The sequence below is a fragment of the Perognathus longimembris genome, chromosome 18, assembly GCF_023159225.1.
Source record: "Perognathus longimembris pacificus isolate PPM17 chromosome 18, ASM2315922v1, whole genome shotgun sequence".
Taxonomy (NCBI): domain Eukaryota; kingdom Metazoa; phylum Chordata; class Mammalia; order Rodentia; family Heteromyidae; genus Perognathus; species Perognathus longimembris.
The window spans coordinates 43,704,828-43,727,999 of record NC_063178.1 but is presented as its reverse complement, the minus strand read 5'-3'; the positions used below and the strand labels follow the sequence as shown (position 1 = coordinate 43,727,999).

The window sequence follows — 23,172 nt, the reverse complement described above, 5'->3', positions numbered from 1 at the left end:
AGTATTCCTGCACATTGTAATCTTATGCACTTTGTGAACTCACTCTCATTATGTCTTCACACAAATTAGAACCTCACACCCATTGTAACCACACACTAATTGTCACTTCATATCTCTTACGACCTCATGCCCATTGAGAACTAACCTTTGCTAGTACCTTTGCAAATTAGGACCTCATAAATATTGTGACCTCACCTATATTATGACCTAACACTCATTGTAGCCTAACACACATAAAGACCACAAATTCCGTATTAATACCTCAGGCACATGTAACCTCACAGCCATTACGACCTCAGAAACATGGGCTTGGCACCCACTGTGGCTCACACTCTTTGAGATCTTAAAGTGTGTACCTCACAGCCATTGTGACTCTATACTCTCATTAGAACTTCAAAATTACTATACCTAATGTGACATCATCATGGCTGGGAACAGTGTCTCATTGTGATATGTTATTACCAACTAACACCAACTAGGATTGTTTAGCTCTAGTATGTACTCACAACCATTGTGACCTCACACTCATTATAACTTCATGCCCATTTGGCTTCACATAAATTGTGACCTCATATCAGTTAGAACCTTAGCCTACTGTGAACTCAAACTCATTATGTCCTCACATTCACAGCCCCCTCACACCCATTAGACACGTATTCACTGTCACATCACAATGATTAGGACGTCAATGCATTGTGAACTCACACCCACTGTGACCTCACATCTGTCAGGACCTCCTTATGAGGTAGGGTGTCTGAGTCTAAACCACTTCTTGCAGCCATCCGAGTGCTTCATGCTGGGTTACAGGAATTCTCATTGCAGTGATGAAAAGCCTAGTGATAAGAGAGACAATTCATTGAATTTAGGTGCCCAGCTGAAGGTGAGATAGGAGGCCTCTGCTTCAGAGAAGTGCAGATGTCATAGCGTTAGAAAAGCTTTGCATGTACAGAATGCTATGATTCTGCCTTAACTTCCTAAATGGCTTGAATCAACCACCCATGTTAAGTGTATTTTCTGATTGCTGGTCTTGGAGACAGGAGTCCACCACGCAGTTGTCAGCCTTTTCATAAAACTCCAAGATTTTATCTCTCAAAATGAGGCTTCTCTATTTTCTCACCTTAAAATACTATTGTGACATCACAGCATTTAGGATCTCACACCCATTGTAATGTCATACTCATTGTGCATAAACATTAGGATCTCATGCCTATAACAACATCACACATATTCTGAGGTCACACTTTCCCTTTAGATTTGACAGCCACTCTGACACCCCTTGTTTGCCTATTAGGACTTTGTGGCCATTTTGACATCATGTTCATGGTCACTTCACTCTTCTCATTGAGACCACAAACCCATTTTTCCTCATGGCCATGGTGGTGGGTGGGGGAGCTCATAGTCATTGTGACCTCAGACTCATTTGCATTTAACAGCCGTTAGAACTTCATGCCACTATTAAGATCTCATGCCCCCTCTGACCTCACATCGACAAGGACCTCCTAACCTCTGGACACTTCACAATTTGCCCCCCTGCCTGTTAGACAATCATACCCATTGGGACCACAGAACTAATGTCCCTTTACCAATAAGACCTCAAATCTATTCTGACCTCATGAATATTATGACCACATAGCTACAATTAGGACCTTGTTGTGATCATTGTGACCTCATGTATATTTTGTTTCATGTTTTTTTTTAATTGTTTTTATTTTCAAACTGATGTACAGAGAGGTTACATTTTCATATGTTAGGCACTGGATACATTTATTGTCCTGTTTGTTACTTCCTCCCTTATTACCATCTGTCCCCTCCGCATTTCCCTTTCACCCCATCAGTTGTTCTGTTGATATACCCCAAACAGTTTTGCAAGTATTGCTTTTGTAGTTGTTTCTCTTTTTACCCTGTGTCTCTTGATTTTGGAATTCCCTTTCAGTTTCCTATGTCTAATACGAGTATACACGTTATCAATGTACTCAAGTAATATACAGAGATATTGCAGGTACAAGTACAGGAAGGGGATACAAGAGGATCATCAACAATAGAAGCTATGGTTTCACATGTTGAAAGTAGTTACAACAATGATATGACAGATGTTTCCATAACATGGAGTTCATTTCACTTAGCGTCATCTTATGTATTCATAAGGGTATATCTATTTAGTTCTTGTGATCCTCTGCTGTGACTCGCCTAAACCTGTGCTAATTATTTCCTATAAGGGAGACCATAAAGTACATGATTCTTTGGGTCTGGCTCACTTCACCTAGTATAATTTTTTTTTCCAAGTCCTTCCATTTCTTTACGAATGGGGCCTTGCAATTCTTTGTGATAGAGGCATAAAATTCCATTGTGTGTATGTACCACATTTTCCTGATCCATTCGTCAACTGAGGGGCATCTGGGTTGGTTCCATATTCTAGCTATCACAAATTGTGCTGCAATTAACATTGCTGTGCTGGTGGCTTTAGTGTGTTCTTGGTTGTGGTCTTTTGGGTAGATTCCTAAAAGTGGATTTTCTGGGTCATAAGGTAGCTCTATGTTTAGCATTCTTAGGATTCTCCATACCATATTCCAAAGTGACTGAACCAGTTTATATTCCCACCAATAATGAAGTAAGGTTCCCTTTTGGCCACATCCCCTCCAATATTTGTTATAGTTAGTTTTCTTGATATAGGACATTCTTACTGGTGTGAGATGGAATCTCAATGTTGTTTTGATTTGCATTCTATTATGGCCAGTGATGCTGAGTACTTTTTCAAACGTCTCTTGGCCATTATCCTTTCCTCATCAGAGAAGTCTCTTTTTAAGTCTTTAGCGCACTTGTTGATGGGCTATTGGTTCTTTGGGGTTGTGTTTTTTTTTTTTGAGGAATGTAATTTTTTCAGTTCTGCATATATTTAGATATGAGGCCTTTTCCGTTGTATTACTGGTGAAGATCTTTTCCCAGTCTGTGGGCTTTCTGTTTATCTTGCGAGCTTTCTCCTTTGCCCTGCAGATGCTCTGCAGGTTGATGCAGTCAGGACCAGAAAACAACAGCAGGGGAAACTGGGTGGCGTAGATGGGGAGAGCCAGACGGTGAGAGCTGGGACCACCACCACCAAATGAACTATTGTCACACTTCAGCACCCCAGCCCCAAAAAACCCACAGCAGCATGGGACACACACACAATCCAGGACCAGTAAGTTCCCCATTGCCCCCCCTCAATGGGAGATGAGATCTAGCAGAGACCCAAAACCTCTTGTTAGCTCATGACAAGGGGACAAAGAAGCTAGAGCTCCCTCCCTCCCCCTCCCTACCCCGAGGGAACAAAACAGCCCCATATCTGGCGGCTCTGGTACCCTACATCTCCTGGAAGGACACAGGAGCTAGCAGAGGCAGAGCAGCACCCAACAAAGTAATTGGGAAACAACTTCGACCAGCATCCCCCAAAGCCCCAGCTGGGGAGCCTGAATCTGCCGGCACCAGCTCCCCCAGCAGGGACCTGGGGACTGGTAGGCATTTGAATGCCATCTGAGGCACCCTGGTCCATGCGGACTTCTTGAATAACAGTCACAGGCTTGATGGTGTGCAATATCAACCCAGCAGGGACACCTGGGCCTGAGCACACACCCACCCTCACAGCGGAGGCACAGAGTTCGTGGGCACCGACCCAAGTCCAGATACTGGAACCTGCTGGGGGCCATGCATACCGCCCCCACAGTAGATTCGCAAGAGGGAACAAGCACCCTCCAACAACTTGGGGCAGTACACCCCCAAAAGAAGCACTAGAGTGCATACGGACATGACCCCAGAGGGCCACAGCCTGGGTCAGCGTGCTGCCCTCCAGCAGGAGGATCTCCTGCCCAAACCCCTGCAGGAGTGCACAAGTGGGCAAACTGCCCCCTGAGCAACAGCGCCCGCTCTGATAGGTACACTCCATACAGGTGGGCAGGACACCCCTCAACAATAACACCTGCTCTGACAGTAACATGCCGCACAGGTGGGCGAACCGCCCCTCAGTGGCAAGTCTCAATCTGAGAGGTGATCTCTCTTGACCCACAGCAACTAGTGGGAAAAGAATCAAAGAAGAGAAAAGCCTCCACACCATACTGAATCAGCGACCTGCAAACCCCCAAAAGGGGCACACAAGGGTCAGCATAACACAGTGGCAGAGCACCGTCCTGCAGAGAAAGATACAGAACTTACCCGCCCCCAAGTGCAGTGATGGTGACCACCTCAGCAACAACGGAGATGGTCATGCTCACTCATTGGGCAGTAAGGTTCAACAGCCAAACTCAAACCCAGAGCCAGGACACAAATCCCCATGGACAGACCTGCAGGAACCAGCACAAAACCAAGTCAAGGTTGCCACCTACAGGTGCAGATCTCCAGATGTGTAAATCACAAAGAAATATTACAAATTTCATGAAAGGTCAAGCCAATTCTTCAGCTCCAAAAAGTAGTACGACCGAGGAGGAGATGGAGAATAAAAAAAAATGAGACTAAGGTAGAAGAAATGATCAAAAGCCTCAGGACCGAATTCAGAAAACAGATACAGGAGCTTAGAATGGAAGTCTTGAAGGACCTTCAGGAATCCAAGAATGAACTGGAAGCAAAAATGAATACAGTCTACTCCACTGTTAATGAATACCTTAACATCCTGAGAAAGGAAATGCATGAAAAAATGGATTCAAAACACAACTTATTAAAAGAAGAAATCACCACAATGTGAGCTGATCTGGCAACCATACATAGCTTATTGGCATCGATGAGCACGACACTCGAAGCCACATCACAAAGATAGATCATATTGAATCCCAAATCTCTCTTTTGGATGACGATGCAGCTGAGAAGGACCAGAGATTACCACATTCCAAGAAACTGTCAAACTCCAGGGCAGACTAATCCAGGAGCTAGTGGACAAGGACAAGGGTTATTATCTACTTATAATTGGGATAGATGAAGGAGAGGAGTACCAGAGCCGAGTGATACAACATCAATTCAATAGAGTTATTGTAGAAAACTTCCCCAATCTCACAAGGGACTTCACCCAAATAACGGAAGCCTATAGGACGCCTGGCAGACCATACCCTAGGAAATCCTTGAATAGGCACATAATTATAAAGACCTCAGATCTCAAGAATAAAGAGAAAATTTTGAATGCAGCCAAAACGAAGAAAGAGCTATATTAGAATGGAAAAAAGATCAGAATGATGGAAGACCTCTCCACACAAACCTACAATGCATGAAGAGCCTGGAAGAACACAATCCAAGTCTTCCAGGCCAACAATTGCCAACACAGAATGAGATATCTAGCAAAATTAGAACTTAGCTTCAAGGGAAAAACCAGATCTTTCTATAATAAAGAGGATCTAAAGGAGTATGTGAATAAACAAACAGCCTTACAGCACATTCTAAGAGGGGAACCCAACCCAACAGAAAACGTACAGGACCCCCAGACAGAAACAGATAGAGACTACAATAGTCAGAGCCCAGAAGGAAAAGCAGCTCACTAAAGACAAGAAAAAAGGGAGAGGAAAAGAGCCTAACAGGAAAATGGAAGAGAAAGAAACACATTCATCCATGACCTCTTTGAATATAAATGGTATAAACTCTCCAATAAAGAGGAGCAGACTGACAGAGTGGATCAGTAAACCAAAAGTTGCTATCTGTTGTCTTCAAGAGACCCATCTTACAGCAATGGACAAAAAACAGGCTATGAATTAAAGGATGGAGCAAGATCTTCCAAGCATATGCACCTACCAAAATGGCCAAAGTAGCTATCCTGATTTCAGACAAGCTGGAATTCTCATTAAAATCAACTCAAAAAGATAAAGAAGGACACTACATTTGAATACATGGAAAAATCCAGAATCAAGACATCACTGTGATAAATTTACACTCACCGAACAAAAGAGGCCCGAAATTTGTCAAACAAATTCTCACAGAACTACAGAACAAGATAGACCCAAACACAATCATAGTGGGAGACTTTAATACTTCACTCTTTCCAAGAGACAGATCCAACACCCAGAGGATTAGCAAGGGAACTGAAGACCTAAGTAACACCATATCACAAATGGATCTGATAGATCTATACAAAGTCTTTCACCCTACAGAGTCCCAATACACATTCTTCTCAGCAGCCCATGGAACATACTCCAAAATAGATCATGTTATAGCCCACACAAAGAACCTCAGCAAACACAAGAGTATTGACATCATCCCATGTATTATATCTGATCACAGTGGAATCAAGGTAACCCTCAGTAACAAAGGATACCACTGAGGCTATACAAATACTTGGAGACTAAACCCCTCACTGCTATCTAACACTTGGATCACAGACCAAACTGAGGATGAAATTAATGAATACATAAGCCACAACGACAATGAAAATATGGGATGCAGCGAAGGCAGTGCTGAGAGGCAAGATCATTGCCCTCAGCACTCACATTAAAAGAATGGAAGCAGGGCAGGTAAATAACTTCAGGATGAAGTTCTGGAGAAACAAGAAATAATCGAATCTAAAATGACTAGGAGGAGAGAGATCACAAAGATTAAAGAAAAGATAAATCTGATTGAAAATAGAAAGACCATTCAACAAATAAATAAAACTGTAAGCTGGTTCTTTGAGAAAATAAATATAATTGAAAGACTTCTCTCAAGACTTACAAAAAGAAAGAAGAGAGACTCTCATCCATAAAATCAGGGACTCCACCGGAAAAATTACAACAAATATACACGATATTCAACAATCATAAGGAACTTTTTCCAGAACCTCTACTCATTAAAAAACAATACTTTTACAGAAATGGATCAATTCTTAGAAAAGTATAAACTGCCCAAACTGAATCAAGAAGAAATAAATCAACTAAATAAACCAATAACTTACAGCGAGATATAGGGGGTAATCAAGAGCCCCCCAACAAAGAAAAGCCCAGGCCCAGATGGATTCACCAATGAATTCTATAAAACCTTTAGTAAGGTGCTAATACCAATACTCTTCAAACTTTTCCGCGAAATAGAAACAGATGGAGAAATCCCAAACTCATCCTATGAAGCCAATATTATACTCATCCCCAAACCAGGCAAAGACCCAACAAAAAAAGAGAACTACAGACCAATATCACAAATAACACAGACACAAAGCTGCTCAATAAAATATTAGCTAACAGGATCAAGAAACTGATCAAGAAAATTATACATCATGACCAAGTAGGCTTCATCCCACAGAAACAAGGATGATTCAACATTCGTAAATCAATTAATGTAATTAACCACATAAACAGAGCTAAAACCAAGAATCACGTTGTTATCTCAGTCGATGCCCAAAAAGCCTTTGACAAAATACAACATCCATACTTGTTAAAAGCTCTGGGGAGAACAGGAATCGATGGAACATTCCTCAAAACAATAAAAGCCATATAAAACAGACCAACTGTTAATATCATATTAAATGGAGAGAAAATAAAACCACTACCCCTAAACTCAGGAACAAGAAAAGGATACCCACTCTCCCCAGTTCTTTTCAACATAGTACTGGAATCCCTAGCCATAGCAATAAGGCAAGAGGAGGGCATCAACGGGATCCACATTGGCAAAGAAGAAATCAACCTATCCCTATTTCCAGATGACATGATCTTATATCTGAAGAACCCCAAATACTCAGTCCCCAAACTCCTACACCTAATAAACCATTTTGGCAAAGTAGCAAGATACAAAATCAATCCACAAAAGTCAGCAGCTTTTCTGTACACCAGCAATGTAGAAGTAGGAAAGGATATTATGAAAAATCATACCATTTACAATAGCTAAAAAATAATAAATTACCTAGGGTCAACCTAACTAAAGACGTGAATGACGTATTTAATGAGAACTATAAAAATCTAAAAAGGGAAATCAAAGAGGACACAAGGAGATGGAAAGACCTCCCATGATCATGGGTAGGCAGAAACAATATAGTGAAAATGGCCATATTGCCCAAATTGTTATACAAATTCAATGCAATCCCCATCAAGATCCCAGCTACATTCTTCACTGAAATAGAGAAAGCAACCCATAACTTCATATGGAACAGCAAAAGGCCTAGAAGAGACAAACCAATTCTAGGCAAAAAAAAAAAAAACAGTGCAGGAGGTAGCACAATACCAGATTTCAAGATCTATTGTAGAGCCATCATAACAAAAACAGCCTGGTTTTGGTATGAATACAGACCAATGGGATAGAATAGAAGACCCAGAAATAAAGCCACACTCTTACAGTCATCTGATATTCAACAAAGGAGCTAAAGACATACAATGGAAAAAACATAGCCTCTTCAACTACTGGTGCTGGGAAAACTGAAAACCCATATGTAGAAAACTCAAAGTAGACCCTAGCCTATTACAATGGACCAAGATCAACTGAAAATGGATCAAGGACCTCAACATCAGACCTGAATAGTTGAAACTACTGGACAGAATAGGAAAGACACTAGAACTTATAGGCACAGGACAGAACTTCCCGAATAGAGTCCCAGGGCACAACAGATAGGGAAGAGTCTCGACAAATGGGACTACTACAAAATAAAAAGTTTCTGCACAGCTAAAGACATGCCCACCAACCTACAAAGACAGCCAACAATATGGGAAAGGATCTTTACCAGCACAGCAAAAGACAAAGGCCTAATATCCATCATCTACAGAGAACTCAAAAAACTAACCCCCTCCAAGCCCAGTAAACCAATTATGAAAAAGGCAAAGGAGCTAAAGAGAGACTTCACAAGAGAAGAGATAAAAAAGGCAAAGAAACTTATGAGGAAATGTTCAACATCCCTGGCAGTAAAGGAAACGCAAATAAAAACAACCCTGAGATACCACCTTACTCCAGTTAGAATGACCTATACTCTGAATTCAGGCAACAACAAATGCTGGCGGGGATGTGGGGAAAGAGGAACCCTTCTCCATTGTTGGTGGGAGTGCAAATTAGTACAACTTTGGAGAACAGTATGGGGGTTCCTCAAAAAGCTCAACATAGACCTACCCTATGACCTAGCCATACCACTCCTAGGCATCCATCCTGAACAACAGGTCTCAGAATGTCAAAAAGACATCTGTACGTCCATGTTCATTACTGCACAATTCATAATAGCCAATACATGGGAACAACCCAGATGCCCCTCTACATACAAGTGGATCCAAAAAATGTGGTACCTATATACAATGGAATACTACATAGCGATTAGAAATGATGAAATATTGGTATTCACAGGGAAATGGTCAGAACTTGAGCAAATAATGTTGATTAAGACAACCCTAGAACACAGAAAACAAAGGGGCATGTAGAAGGAGGGGGAGACAGTAGAGACCATGTCTGCGAAACAAAAAACTTCTTGTCAGGCTGTATTTCCTACAGGTTTGGGTCAGCGACCTTACATTATGTAACTAAAACCAAACAACTACTAAACATAAAAATATCTATAATAGACCTCTCAGTGGATCACAATAGCTAAAAAGCTATGTATGTATGATCATATAAGACAAGGAAAGGCAAACTCTATTGTTAGACGTTATATTTAAAGTTCTAGGTGAATTTCCTTTGGTGTATGCCACGTGGCTTCTGTATATGTTTTTGATACACTGGGTATATATATATATATATGTATATGTGTCTACCTGATCTAGGGAAGGGAAAGAAAAACAAGGGTGTAAGATATCACAAGAAATGTAAACACTGACCTATTATGTAACTGTATCCCTTTTGCACAACACCTTGTCAACAAAATTTAATTAATTAATAAGTTTTTTTAAAACACTCAGGGACCATGCCCAGGCCCTGATTTCAATCCCTAGACCAGTACAAAAATATAAGTAAATAAAACAAAAAATTAAATCCATGTAAGATCTATCTTTAGTCCATGGAACATACACCTACAAACGTCTCTGAAAAGTATCATGCTTTTCAAAATGAAAAGAAATGCTTCTTAAATTGTGATACAAGCTGTGAAGCCAAGGGCAGTAATAATTTTTGTCATCACTTCTACCAATAGTGATTGTTTATCTCCCTTACTGAAGAGGGAATGATCATTTTGTGAAGCTGACAGGCACTGTGATCTCACTCTAACTTTGAAGAAAGTTGGAAATAAAGAGTTTGGTTAAAAAAAAAAAGCTAGGTGCAATGCCTATGCGCATCTACAAAATAATTATACAAAATAATATTTATCAAAATAAACTCCCAGAAATAGAAAGAAAACGAGAAGTATACATGGCTCACAAAAGTATACAAAGATTTCTAAAAATTATACAAAAATATACTAAACATCTTTGGCAGAAAGAAAATGCTATGCCAAATGACACTGAATTTTATCTAACTTCAGTGACAGTATCTAACTTCAAGAAGACTAATAACAAACACTGCTAAGAATGAAGAAAAAGAGCACTTACACACAAATCACAGTAATTTAATTTCATGGACACATTAGAGAAATCTGTATGTCTGTTCCACAAGATACATATTTTTGATATTATTCACAACTATTACATTGTGAGGCTCAGGCTCATTGCATGCATACATGTTCACATCTCAAGAAGACCTATCTCTATATATATGCTACCAAGAATCTATAAATTCAGTGATAAAATGCTATATAATAAAATGAATAGGCAGGTATAATAGACCACTATCAACCTCATCAGAAAGGGTTTTTTTTTCTCCTTCATTTTTAAATTTCTTATACTTCAAGTCCTTCCTATACACTGTGATAAGTATTGTGTGATAGCCAATGCATGACAATAGACAAGTGTACCATAATACACACCTAACACTGCAGGCATTTAGAGTGTGTTCACTGCCCTGAGGTAGCTGTCTTCTCCAGGGTCACTAAAGTCTGCATGGAATTTTGGCCTAATAGATTTTAACAAGCAGAAAACATAGACTAGCTTTCAATATTGATTAAGCCTTATGCTAAAGAGTAATTTCTTCCATCACTACATGTTTTCAGAGAAGTATATCAGGGGAATAACTTGATCTATGTTAGAAAGTTCAGTACACTTGACCTGTTAGAAGATCAAAGTGCAGAATGGAAATGTGCACCTCAATTTTGGCATGGACCTTGAATTTTTGAATGAAATTGCTGGTTTTGGGGGCTTCACTGCTTCCTTGGGAATTAGTAAATGGGTGTGTTTGTGGTAGGCTGTGCACATGGAATTCTTATTGAAACCTGCTTGAATCCACCAGTAATATCTGGTGGCTGTAATGGACATTGGGTGTATGAACTGATCCTGTGGATACAATGTACTAAGAACTTTGGTTGATAGTTCACTAACAGTTTTTTTTTCTGGCCATTTCCATGAATCCTCTGATGCAATCCATTTGCTTCATCCCAAATAGCTTTCATGCAAAAATTTTTGGACACAGATGTGGAACCAAGTACATCAAAAATAACTTCGTCCCCAGGGCCTCACTGTCTGTGATGTGACAGAAATCACAGAACCTGCGATGAAGAAGGAGAATGGCAAACACGTTTTCCAAATAATATTTTTCTCCTGGATGCAAGGCCTCAGATGCAGAGCCTCAGGGATGGGTTTTACACATTGTCGCTGGGGATTCACAAGAGGATACAAGGAAAGATGGACAACAGTGTATCTCTCTGACACTAAAAACTCACTTGTGCACCTGTACAAAGATATATGACTGTACATACTGGACACTGTGGATCTCACTTCCAGCCAGAATTTCAGCTTGGCAGATGCTTCAGGAATGTGCCCTTTGATTTTCATACTCATTTTTCTCCAGTTTCCCCTCTCTGTCAATTCCTTAGCCAGTACTAACTGCTTTTCCACCATGAAGCAGCGAACACACATGGATGGAGATGTGATGATTGTTGGGTTTTTCCCTCTCTACACTTTGGGAACAGATCGCAGTAACAGTGATGCTTCCAAATATGAAGACAAGCCGTAAGTAACACCTCATCTTATTTCCATGTCCTGTTTTGTTCTCAGGATTTTAAATCACTGAGGGAAAGCTAGATGCACAGTAAATGAATGCTCTCTGTTTCCTCTTCCCTGGCCTCCTATACCTCCCATCAGCAGAACTGAACGCACAAATGGTATTATTTCCTTTTTGTAGTACTGTTGTGAACTTTTCACAAAAACTTTATCAACATATCTTCTTTCTTGTGTTCAGATTAAGTACTCCATATGTGTATGTTCAATTAGATTTTCTTTTTTTTAAGTTTTTATTATCAAACTGATGCACAGAGAGGTTACAGTTTCATATGTTAGGCATTGGATACATTTCTTGCACTGTTTGTTACCTTGTCCCTCATACCCCCCTTCCCCCTCCCCCCAACCCTTTCCCCCCCTGAGGTGTTCAGTTCACTTACACCAAACATTTTTGCATGTATTGCTTTTGTAGTTGTTTCCCTTTTTTTACCCTGTATCTCTCAATTTTGGCATTCCCTTTCAATTTCCTAGTTGTAATACCAGTATACACTGTTTCCAATATACTCAGATAAGATTACAGAGATAGTGTAGGTACAACCACTGGAAGGTGATACAAGAACATCATCAATAATAGAAGCTACAGATACACATAGGACGTTGAAAGTAGTTACAACTGTGATATAACAATCATTTCCATAACATGGAGTTCATTTCACTTAGCATCATCATATGTGATCGTAAGGGTATAGCTATTGGGCTCTTGTGATCCTCTACTGTGACTTACCTAAACCTGTGCTAATTATTCCCAATAAGGGAGACCATAGAGTCCATGTTTCTTTGGGTCTGTCTCACTTCACTTAGTATAATTTTTTCCAAGTCCTTCCATTTCCTTACAAGTGGGGCAATGTCATTCTTTCTGATAGAGGCATAAAATTCCATTGTGTATATGTACCACATTTTCCTGATCCATTCGTCTACTGAGGGGCATCTGGGTTGGTTCCAGATTCTCGCTATGACAAATTGCGCTGCAATGAACATTGTTGTGCTGGTGGCTTTACTATGATTTTGTTTGTGGTTCAATTAGATTTTCTTTAAGCTCACAATTTTCTCATCCTTAGAAGACATGGTAAGCTTCCAATATGAAATTTCACATATGCAAACACTTCTTTTTAATCACTTTATCCTATCATTTGGATTTCCATCCTTCCTGTATTGTTTTCTTTTGAAAACAGCAAGTTCTAATTTACACACACACACACACACACACACACACACACACACACACCTTTACAGTCACAGACATGTCAGATAGGAAGAAAGTTACTTTGGTTTTTTTTTTTTTTGAGTTTTTATTATAAAACTGATGTACAGAGAGGTTACAGTTTCATACGTTAGGCATTGGATACATTTCTTGTACTGTTTGTTACCTTTTCCCTCATATCCCCCCTCCCCCTTTCCCCCCCCCGAGGTGTTCAGTTCACTTACACCAAACAGTTTTGCAAGTATTGCTTTTGTAGTTGTTTGTCTTTTTTTACCCTGTGTCTCTCAATTTTGGTATTCCCTTTCAATTACCTACTTCTAATACCAGTATACACATTATGCTGCTATGAACATTGTTGTGCTGGTGGCTTTAGTGTGTTCTTGTTTGTGGTCTATTAGGTAGATGCCCAATAGTGAAGCTTCTGGGTCAAAGAGGAGCTCTATGTTTAGCCTTCTGAGGAATCCCAATACCACTTTCCAGAGTGGCTGAACAAATTTACATTCCCACCAACAATAAAGTAAGGTTCCCTTTTGGCCACATCCCCTCCAACATTTGTTATTGTTAGTTTTCTTGATAGGGGACATTCTTACTGGGGTGAGGTACAATCTCTATGTTGTTTTGATTTTCATTTCTTTTATGGCCAGTGAGGTAGAGCACTTTTTCATGTGTCTCTTGGCAATTCTCATTTCCACATCAGAGAAGTCTCTTTTTAAGACTTTAGCCCACTTGTTGAGGGTGCTGTTGGTTCTTTGAGGGTTTTTTTTCCCTTATTTATTGACAAAGTGATGTACAGAGAGGTTACAGTTTCATATGTTAGGCCTTGGATACATTTCTTGTACTGTTTTGGAGGAATTTAAATAATTTAGTTGTGCATATATTTTAGATATGAGGTATTTGTCTGTTGTATGGCCGGTAAAGATCTTTTCCCAGTCTGTGGGCTTTCTTTTTATCTTGCAAGCTATGTCCTTTGTCCTGCAGATGCTCTGCAGTTTGATGCAGTCACATTTGTCCATCCTTTCTTTGATTTGTAGCGTTTCTGGTTCTTTGTTAAGGAAGTTCTGTCCTGTGCCAAGGAGCCCAAGTATTTCTCCTACTCCTTCCTTTAGTGTTTTCAGGGTATCTGTTTTAATTTTGAGGTCTTTGATCAATTTGGAATTGATTTTGGTGCAGGGTGATATAAAAGGATCTACTTTTAGTTTGTTGCAGGTGTTGAACCACTTGTGCCAGCACCATTTGTTAAAGAGGCTATCTTTCTTCCATCCTATTTTTTAGCTCCTTTACCAATGATTAAGTAAGCATATTCTGTGTGTTCATTTGTGGGTCTTCAATTCTGTTCCATTGGTCTTCAGGCCTGTTCTGGTGCCAATACCAAGGTGCTTTTCTTACTATAGCTTTATAATACAGTTTGAAGTTCAGTATTGTAATTCCTCCACCACTGTTCTTTCTGCTTAGGAATATTTTTGCTCTTCTGGGTCTTTTATTGTTCCATATGAATTTCTGGATTGCTTCCTCTATTTCATTAAAAATGGTTTTGGGATATTAATGGGTATGGCATTGAATTTGTATATAGCTGTTGGCATATGGGCATTTTGACTATATTAATCCTCCCAATCCAGGAGCATGGGAGGTTTTTCCATTTCCTTAGTTCTGTCTTAATTTTGTTTTTCATGTTTTTAAAGTTCTTATCATAGAGGTCTTTCACTACTTTGGTTAAGGTTATTCCTAAGTACTTTATGTTTTTTGAGGCTATTGCAAAAGGAGTTGCTTTCCTGATTTCAGCCTCAGTCTTTGGTTCATTAGCACATAGAAATGCTGTGATTTTTGAGGGTTTATTTTATATCCTGCTACATTGCCAAAGTTTTGATCAGCTTAAAATAATCATACATCATGATCAAACTGCATTCATCCCACGGATGCAATGTTGCTTCAATATGCGCAGTAAATTAATGTAATCCACCATATCAACTGGAGCAAGGTAAAGAATCGCATGGCTATATCTCTAGATGCAGAAAAGGCATTCTATAAAATCCAGCACCCATTTATGATAAAAGCCCTGGAAAAATTGGGATTCCATGGAACACTCCTCAGTATAATAAAGGCAGTCTATGACAAACAGCAAGCATAATTCTTAATGGTGAAACACTAAAGCCATTCCCTTTAAAATCATGAGCTAGACAGGGATGTCTGCTCTCTCTACTCCTTCTTCCACATAGTACTAAAATTCCTAGCCATAGCAATTGGGCAAGAAAAAACATAAAGGGGATCCATATAGGAAAAGATGAAGGTAAACTTTCTCTCTTCACAGATGACATGATCCTATACCTAAAGAACCCCATAGACTGTACTCCCAAGCTACTAGATTAACGTATATCTATAGGTGATTCAGTCTGCATTATTTTGTAGAACTGTTGTAAAAATAAGGAATCTCTAAAACCATTATTAACTCAAGTAAAAGTGGAAAAATTTTCTTTTCACATACTGTGTCCCACAGTTAATCCTTACAATACTAGAGTTGTGTGAACTATTCTTTGTTACAAATGAGCAAATAACTTCTCAGAGGAATAAAATGTTGATTTAAAGTCATAGGGGTCATGGCTTATGGAACTGGAATTTGAGCCCATATTTCTTTGACTTCAGAGACCTTGTTCTCACCATCAAGCTATCCTGTAATGCCTGTTACTAAAAGAAACAATCAAAAACAACGATATAATGTTCAACTGAAGGGCAGAGTTAGTTTTGCATTAATTTTTTAATTAGTGAATTGGGCTTTTTCTATGTGTTTTCTTTCCATTTATTCCATGAGAGGATTTTGTGAACAAGAGATAGCACAGCATGGTGTTCTGTACTGCTACCTGGAGTTTTCCTAAGTCCAGGCAAGCTTTTAATTCCAAGATCATGTTAGCCCATAGTTGAACTTAAAATAAGCCCAGTGCCAGTGGCTTACATGTACAATCATAGATACTCAAGAGGCTGAGACAGGAGGATCACAGTTGGAAGCCAGCCCAGGCAAGAGAGTCTTTGGGACTCTTATCTCCATTTAACCACCAAAAAGCCAGATTTGGAGCTGTGGCTCAAGTGATAGAATGTTAGTCTTGAGCAAATATGCTCAGGGACACCCAGGCTCTAAGTTCTAGCTTTTGGACTGGCTCCAAAGGAAAACTACAACAACAGCAAAAAGATCAACTTAAAAGAAATAGAATAAAAATCCAGCCTGATGCACATGGCTAAGGATCTATTGTCCTTGATACTCCCATTCTTAGATGGCAGCTAATCTATTTATATGTTCAGAGAGGCAAATATTCTCAGAAGTCAATATTGACATTTTGAAAGAGTCTTCTCTGCTTAGTTTTCATGAATGGAAAAACTTTAATTAAAAAATTCTAGTAGCAAGCTTGTGATGGCATTTAGTAATAGTCCACATTTCAACTAAATCCACTTCTTCATATTTAATAAGAAATGTAAATATAGTATTGACCCCCTAAAAAGAAAAGAAATATAAATGAATATACTAGATTAGTATTGTAGGAAATATAGCATGATTCCTTAGTCAAAACTTCTGTACAGCTTCTGAACTCCATTAGAGTTTCTCATGTAAACATATGCATTTGTATATTTGTGAGTGTGTGAGTATTGATGCAAGGGCATATGCCAGTGGAGGTATCCAGTTAATTTTCTTCTCTGTGGTTCTCAATATTCTCCATAGCTCTGTTCTCTGTAGGGTACCACTGTTCTTTGGGGAAAAGCAAGTTTAGTTCTGTGGGCCTCTGTTCACAATGTTTTCTTTAAAGACATCTTATATAATACATGTGACCAATTTGTTAGTATTGAATTCACATCCTCCTGCCCAAGTGAGGGTTAACAGATTCTTATATTTTCTCTTTAAGGCACTTTGCATCCTTCCTGCACTTAGAAGTATCAGACTGCACCTCAGCACTACAATAAATTGAACACATTTCAGTGGTGAACTCACCAACAAAAAGGCACAAGAAATACAAAAACGCATGACCCTATACCACAAAAAAAGACAGTACAAAAGTGAAGCAGTGAGGCAGAATCTTACCTTTTTTCCACCTGATGTTGGGAATGTATATGTTGGTTAACTCATATTTTTCATTGCTCTCTGTAAGTCTAAAAATGAAAAATGCAAAATCGCATGAGTATTCATCTTGCAATTATATATTTGTGTTAGTATGTGGGTGAATCCACAAATGTGAAATTGATAAATGAGGAAAAACTTGCATACATGTATTTCTGCATACACATGTGCATATGCACATGTGCATGTGTGTTTATAGGAATGTATTAAGATATTGTTGAATTATGGTTAATATTTTATTTTTCTATCAATATTATCTAAGGAAGCATTATTAAAATGAAGTTAGACCTGATTACAATAGCATTGTTTAGATGCAGTCTGAGGGAATTAACTCATTCCTTCCAATTTTTTACTAACAAACCCCAGCATATCACCTTACTTGTTTAATACATTACATGTCTTTGATTTAATTTTTATTCATATACTAATTTTATGTAATTGTCTAAGATGATTTATTCAACCCAGTCTTTGAGGCAGTTTTGAAATGGCATTCCTAGGATGAAAAGGTAACTGTTTTGTAAGAATTTGTGATCAAATCAAATAGGCCTCCAATCATCTTTCTTTTCTCTTATACTTGTCACATATCTAGTCCAATTCAAGCTAAAAGGCCAGAACAAATATTGCTGTACGTTGTGTATTCAGCATCTATCTGTATGTCACCTTAGACAGCCTGCCATAGATGATGCACTCACCCATGAACCTTTGGGGATCCTCGAGGTTTGCCAACATACAGGTAGTGACCTTGACCTCATGGAGTACCCATTACATTCTGGCCCTGCACTCCAGGCCCCATGGATACAGAGGAGTTCCCTTGGAAATGTCAATGCTGTAAGTATGCACCAATTATCAATTATAGTCATGCTATAAGGACAGTGGCATGGGAAGAGTTGTTCTGTGAAAAACCTCAGAATGTGAACTTGAACATCATGTTCAGACAAAACTAATGCCTGCAATTCATTTCAATGGTACTACACTTGAAGGGCAAGTCAATCCCTTTTAATCTTAAATGAAAACAAGGTAACTATCGTTAAAAGAGGGAATTAGAGCTTAAGGGCCTACAGTACTATTTCCTCTCATTTTACAGAAAAGTCAACTGAGACTCAAGATTAAGAATCAGCTCCCCCTGGCCTTTTACCCAGAAAGAGCATTCCATTTGGGATTGAGAGCACAGATTGCAGATAGACTAGCTAGTTTCTAAACTGGCTTATAATCCTAGATCTGCCACTTGTGATCTTAACAAAGATTGTTTCAGTTCTCTTTAACCCCTTTTCCCTTTGTGAATCAGAGGTAGTACTAGTATCTACCTCATGGGATTGTTGAAAAAAACAAGTGATCACTATCTCATTAATAAATGTGAAGTGTTCTGAATAATTACTAAGCAAGTGGCAACCGTCTATTGGGTAAGACTTTCAGAATTTTCCTAATGCTCTTTTTCTTCTCTTTAAAAATTGTTTTTCTTCTGTGGACCCAAAGTGCATCTCATATATGCAAGTTGTGCCTAAGTGGCATAAATATTTTGTCAAATATTTTGAGCTAGGGTGTAGCTCAATTGCTCTAGTCTAACAGGTGAGAGGCTTTGGGTTTCATACTAGTATGGCACACACATGCATGTGGGTATAAGCGGAAACACATTTAAAGAATATGTGTGTTTGAGCACATTAGAAGTAACTAGTATGCAAATGTCCTTTTAGACACACAATTATTATCATTAAAGGTGTGATCTAGTACCTCCCTACATTGAGAAAGATGCAGCTAATTGATTCCCTTTGTCAGCAAATGAATATTGCCAAACTTGTCAATTTAAAATAGCAAATAACTGCTGAGCTATCATTCCTGACTTTTGAAACTACTTTAATATCAAATTAATACTCGATTAAGATCAAAGCTTTTGGGCTGAGAATATGGCCTAGTGGCAAGAGCGCTTGCCTCCTACACATGAAGCTCTGGTTTCGATTCCCCAGCACCACATATATGGAAAACGGCCAGAAGGGGTGCTGTGGCTCAGGTGGCAGAGTGCTAGCCTTGACCGGGAAGAAGCCAGGGATGGTGCTCAGGCCCTGAGTCCAAGGCCCAGGACTGGCCAAAAAAAAAAAAAAAAAAAAAAAAGATCAAAGCTTTTGAAAACTATTTAATGTCTCAACTTGCTTTCTGTAAAGTTTTGTTAGAAAAATTCATGTTTGGTTATTTGTTCCTATTTCTCTTAGAGTTTATAGTTGAAAACCCATGGGATGATGACTTGATTCTTAAACTTTTATCTGGGCTTTCTAAACCAGTGAGTTCTTACCCAAATGCTTTTGAACACCAGTATAGACTTCCAGCCATCAAGCCCAAGACTGAATTCCAATTGGATGAGAATTAAAATGGAGAATATAGTTTTGAAGTCTTATTTGCTTGTGCAAAATTAATGTGTATATGAGATGGTAAAAATAATATATCCTGGAACACATAGCGAAACCAGTTAAACCAGAAGGAAGTGTGGTATTTAGTAAATACTAACATACTGTGGGTTTTTATTTGTGACAAGTCTGTTCTAGTTATGTAAAGAGTCAACATTCCAGGCTCTAGTGGCTCATGTCTGTAATCCTTGCTACTCAGGAGGCTGAGATCTGACAATTGTGATTCAAAGCCAGCCCAGGCATCAAATCCAGGGAGACTCTTATCTCCAATTAATTACCAGAAAAGTCAGAAGTGGCACTGTGGCTCAAGTGGTAAAGAACTATCTCTGTGCAACAAAAAAGCTCAAGGACAGTGCACAGACCCTGAATTAAAGCCCGAGGATCAGCACTCCCCTCTGCCCTTCCCCAAAAAAGGTAACCACAGGGCAACTAGATGTAGATTGCACAGAACTTTGTCCTTTGTTGTAAAAACATATACATTGTCCCAAAACATTATTGACTCTTTATAACAGATTTTTTACATGTTGTTACTGACATCTCAAGAGTCATACAATGCAGAAAGCATGGGTACCCTTTCTTATTTTTTTAATTTAATTTTATTGCCAAGGTGCTGTACAGAGGGGTTACTGTTAGATACGTAGGGTAATGAGGAAATTGTTGTCAATCTTGTCACCCCCACGCTCATTTTTCTCCCACTTTCTCTCCTCCCCCAACAGTGGTACCCTTTGTAAAATGTGAAAACCTTGCTGAGAAGGAGACACATGCCCATGGCCACACAGCTCAGTGTTCTGAGACATCAGAGCTGCACTTGCACCTCTGTGCCAGAAATTTGCTAAGAGGCCTCTTTGGTGCCAGGATTTTTTTTTCACTTTTCGTCTAGACCTTTCCCAATGTATTATATCTACTTTTGTTTATTAGAGCACTTGAACACCAAGAAAAATTTTACAGATTATTCATTGTGCTATAGTCATTAATAATTCAAACATTTTTGTCATTTTAACACCTGTCTTCCAAGGTTCTTTGCTAGTCACATCAATTATCTTCTTGGAGAAAGAGCTTTTGCCCATAGCTATAAAGCTACCCTTGGAGATGAGAATGGGGCTAAAAATCAGCAGAAATATGTTTTAAAGGTAAATGATCTGAGTAGGTTATTATTTCAGCGATATAGAATTAAATTTCATAGCAAAAGGTATTTGCCTTTTTTCCCTTTAAACTGTGTTTTCATTGAGATCTGAAGTGAACAATTACATAAGAGCTATCCTGGGAAGTCTCAGAATTGCCTTGCCACTAAAATAATCTTGTAGTAGTAAGCCTCATGTTGCAAAACAGTTCATAGTTTGTCTTCATTTTCTACACCATGTCCTTCATTGGGATGGATGGACATTGTTTTCTTGATATTCTTTCCACAATGTGAGATGCGATATGAATACCATTATCTGATCTGTATTGCAGGTCCAGAAGCCTTCCAACCCCTGGGAATTCTAGCTTGGGACCCAGCTAGAGAGACTGAAGCCAACCATGGAATCCATGTTTATCAAATTCTCTTCTGCCCACTTATCCCAACTCAGGATACCATTTTCATTGTTTCTAGAATGCCATTGTTCTCTATAAAAATACCCCTGAAAACGTGAGGTCCCAGTGTCTTGTCATCTGTTTTACTATGAAATGCTCCACATGACTGAGCAAGTTCACAGCGGTGAGATCATTCATGAAGACTTTAAGCCAGAAAATTTCATCCAGGGAAACAGGCAAGTGCAATGAGACAGGCCTCTTTCACACTTCTCTAGTAGCTTTTTCAGTTTGTACTAATGCATCTTGGTCCTTGTTTTTGTTTAATCTAGATTTTTGGAACATAATGATGATGATTTAGTTGCTGTCTTGGTGCTGATTGACCTGGGGCAGAGTATAGATATGAGACTTTTTCCAAAAGAAACAACATTTAAGGCCAAGTGTGGAACTTCTAGTTTTCAGTATACAGAAATGCTCAGTAACAAGCCATGAAACTACCAGGTATGGGAGTAAAAGAAGAGCTTGAAAACATGTTCCTATAGCTCTCCCATTAGATGTTCTAAGTGAAATTGGAGTTCTATTTAGTGTGAACTGGTGATTTGAACAGATGAAGGAAAGGTCTGTGAAACCTTCAAAAGGAAGTCATGCTTCCAGGATCCAGCTTGATCTGTAGATGAGAGCAGCTTGGTGTCCTTTTGGGGCCAGGATTAGCCGGGAGACCCAGCCTACTGACCTTAGGCAGAATTGAGTTGGTGCTGCATGCCCCTTGCTATTCTCACAGGCAAGAAGGTGGAACTGATGGCTATAGATGGTGCCACCAGATGTCTTTCCAGATTAGTGCATACAAAAGATTGCTGGAAATGGATTACTGTTATCCTAAAGGAATGCTTCAGAACTTCCATCATGGGTAGCCACCAAGTAAAGAGAATACTGATGAGGACAAATGTAAAGTTTGACGCTAGGGTAAGCAAATCTGCTACCCAGGATCCATGTGGGTCGAAACTATGGCTTTTCAGAAGCCATAGTTAGAATGGGCCAGGATGGGAATCTGGATTCTATACTGTGACTGCCAGTGGGGTCTCCAGCTGCATACATGCTATTAATCTAGTATCTCCTCAGGCCTAGAGGGGGACTGTCAGTCTGTTATTCCACAGACTTGGGGCACAATGGAGGGTTCTTTTCAGTTATAAACACATTGTATACCCAGAGGCCCTGGAGCAGTCAGAAAATAACTACCACAATCCCAGGGGAGGGAGTTGGAACTCCCAAGATGAGGGATTCGACAGTTGTATTTGCCACATGTAACAGAATAAAAGACTTGGGAATAACATTAGGTACAGAAGTACATAGCTTTGGCAGGGACCACCTTGGGAGGCAAGGCCATTGCTCTCCCATGTTAGCTTCAGGCAGGGCCTAGACAGGCAGTGGGGCAGCTCAGCACATTTCAGAAAATCCTTTAAGCCCCATGGTTATATAGCTTAGCACCCAAGTTAAAGTCACATCTTTATAGGCTTTATAGAAACAGGCAGGCAGGCAGGCAATCAGGCAGGCGGGAAGGCGGGAAGGCAGGAAGGCAGAAGATAGACCTAAGCCTAGGTGTCTAGTGGTGCTGGTGTCATTCTGGGTGTTCCAGGTGGGGGCTGGCTGTGGGTTCCGACCTATGTTGTGCCTTGCGAGCCATGGGGATGTGGAGTCTGGAGATTTCTTTCCACACTCTGTCTCAGGAGCTCAGAGCTGGCCAGCAAGCATGTCAACTAGGAGAATTCACTTCATAGAAGGCGATTGCCGTCCTCCCCCTGCTATAACTTTATTCTTTTGCCAAATGAATGGGTGAACTTCCCTTGTGCATATATATATATATATATATATATATACATATATATATCAGTATATTTTTTGTTGTCGTTTTTGTTTCTTTATTTGTTTTGTTCTTTTTCTAGAGCTGAAGATAGAACTCTGGGGCTTGCACTTTCCAGGCAGGCACCTTTCTGCTGAGTTAATCCCCCACCC

At 39.5% G+C, this 23,172-nt stretch overlaps 1 pseudogene; it reads left to right on the top strand.

Moving 5' to 3' along the window:
• Nucleotides 1-3,778: 3,778 nt before the first annotated feature.
• LOC125366995 lies at nt 3,779-21,675 on the top strand (annotated as a pseudogene).
• Nucleotides 21,676-23,172: the final 1,497 nt, after the last annotated feature.